This window comes from Scyliorhinus torazame, chromosome 5 (assembly GCF_047496885.1).
Source record: "Scyliorhinus torazame isolate Kashiwa2021f chromosome 5, sScyTor2.1, whole genome shotgun sequence".
Lineage (NCBI taxonomy): Eukaryota > Metazoa > Chordata > Chondrichthyes > Carcharhiniformes > Scyliorhinidae > Scyliorhinus > Scyliorhinus torazame.
The window spans coordinates 179,946,457-179,949,084 of NC_092711.1; positions in this window are offsets into that span (position 1 = coordinate 179,946,457).

Genomic DNA, 2,628 nt, shown 5'->3' on the forward strand with positions numbered 1-2,628 from the left:
CAGCTCTCGATAATATATTTCTCTGGGCGGTGACAGTGGGCCGGACCTGTATGGCTCCCTGTATGGGGACACTGGGCGGGGTCCGTACGCTCCTCTATACGGCTCTCCGTATGTGGAGTCATATCCCTGGCACCCCTGTGGTTTCGCCGGGCACGACCTGGCCCAATGCCATTTATGGAATCATAGATTCAACGGCACAGAAATAGGTTGTTCGGCCAAAACTGGTCCATGCTGCACAGGGCTAAATCGCTGGCTTTGAAAGCAGACCAAGGCAGGCCAGCAGCACGGTTCAATTCCCGTACTAGCCTCCCCGGACAGGCGCCGGAATGTGGCGACGAGGGGCTTTTCACAGTAACTTCATTTGAAGCCTACATGTGACAATAAGCGATTTTCATTTTCATTTCATGCCAACCAAAATGCCAACCTCACTTACCTGCATTTGGCCCGTATCCCTCTAAACCTTCCCTATCAATGTATCTTGCCTTTTAAACATTGTCAATGTCCCTGTCTCAACCACTTCCTCCAGTAACTCATTCCACATACGTACCACCCTAAGTGTAAAAAGGTTGCTCCTCAGGTTCTCATTAATTCTTTCCCCTCTTGGGGCGGCATGGTGGCGCAGTGGTTAGCACTGCTGCCTACGGCGCCGAGGAAATGAAATGAAAATCGCTTATTGTCACAAGTAGGCTTCAAATGAAGTTACTGTGAAAAGCCCCTAGTCGCCACATTCCGGCGCCTGTTCGGGGAGGCTGGTACGGGACCCAGGTTCAATCCCGGCCTCGGATCACCGTCCATGTGAAGTCTGCACATTCTCCCTGTGTCTGCGTGTGTTTCACCCCCACAACCCAAAGATGTGTATGGGTCGGTGGATTGGCCACCCTATTAATATCGCGTATGTCGTTGATATTTGGTCCCACTCAGGAAACACCAATTTTAATGCATTAGACAAATCCGTTTTCAAACCAGCAACAAAGGCAACTTTCAATGGCCCAAGAGTACTTGTCGCCCAAGACTCCTGCCCCTCTGGCAATTCCATCACTGAGTGCTCCATCCATAAGTTCCTAAACGTTTCTTCATATTCTGATACTTCCTCTGTCTTCTTCTGAATAAAAGCGTTGACCTTCGTCTTATCAGTTTTTGGTGGGTTGTATTTTAACAGCCACTGCTTAACTACAGTCCACCCCTCTTCTAACTGTTGTTCGTCATCCCCTCGAACTTCTTTAACATCTCTGGAAAGCTGTCCGCTGTCCTGTCTCGGAATTATTACTGACAAAACGTGAATTCCGTCCAATGGGTGGAGATTGTAAATATGTCGTATTCGCTCAAGCCCTTCCCATGTTCCTACACCCTCTTTCTTGGGATTAAGTAACTCTTTAGACCATCTATCAATCTTTTCCGGATCAGCTGCTTCATGGGCCATCCATTGGACGTACTTGCCTCGGGTAACTCTTTGTTCCCAGTTCGAAGAGACTGTTCTTACTGCCTCCGTCTTATACCGCTTTGACTTTAAAAGGGCTAACTGTACGCCGCAAGTCCTTTGTCTTTTTCTTTTTGGGGTGTTCCTCCTCCTAAATAATCTCTTCACCAGAATTGCTATAGGATTCCGACTCAGTTACAAACTCAGATTCTATGACTCCCATTTGGCGATTTCTTTTTCGAATGCTCTGGTTTAATTATTTTAACTTTGGAATTAAGTGAAGTTGCAGCTGAAAGGTTTGCATTTGCAGCTGACTTGTTTCTCATTGGGACGGTATGTCTTTCGTTGGGAACAGCCTGTATTACGTCGCAAACTGGCAGAGGCGGCGGTAAGGGCAGGGCTTCTGGGGTCAGATCTACTGTTCCAGGGTCGGACCTCGGTTGTATGGGTGTTGAGGACCCATTGAAGAGACGTTCGCCCCAAGTTAGGAATTCCTCCGGTATTCTCCCTTTTAGTTCCCGATTCTGAAGCAGAAGTCCTGATACTTTAATTTTAAGCTTCGCATTTTCCGATACTAACTCGCTTTTTCCTAATCGTAGCTCTTTTTTCCTGAATTCAGCTCAAATGCCTCATGTTTAAGTCTCGCAACTTCTTCCTGTAAGTTTTCTAGCTTTTCGAGTTTAGGCTTTTCTCTCTTTAGCTCCACACAGACTGCCCGGAATTGCTCCTTCTGTTTTTTTATTTCGCGATCATAGTTAGTACTTGCTATAGACTTGTCTCTTTTTCGGAGCTGACTTATTACAATCAGGGACCGTTTGGTCCGGTCTTTATCTCTCATAGGGGTAGCTTTTCCCCATACTCTCCTTATAGGGCAGCACGGTAGCATTGTGGATAGCACAATTGCTTCACAGCTCCAGGGTCCCAGGTTCGATTCCGGCTTGGGTCACTGTCTGTGTGGAGTCTGAACATCCTCCCCGTGAGTGCGTGGGTTTCCTCCGGGTGCTCCGGTTTCCTCCCACAGTCCAAAGATGTGCAGGTTAGGTGGATTGGCCATGATAAATTGCCCTTTGGTGTCCAAAATTGCCCTTAGGTGGGGTTACTGGGTTATGAGGATAGGGTGGAGGTGTTGACCTTGGGTAGGGTGCTCTTTCCAAGAGCCAGTGCAGACTCGATGGGCCGAATGGCCTCCTTCTACACTGTAAATTCTATGA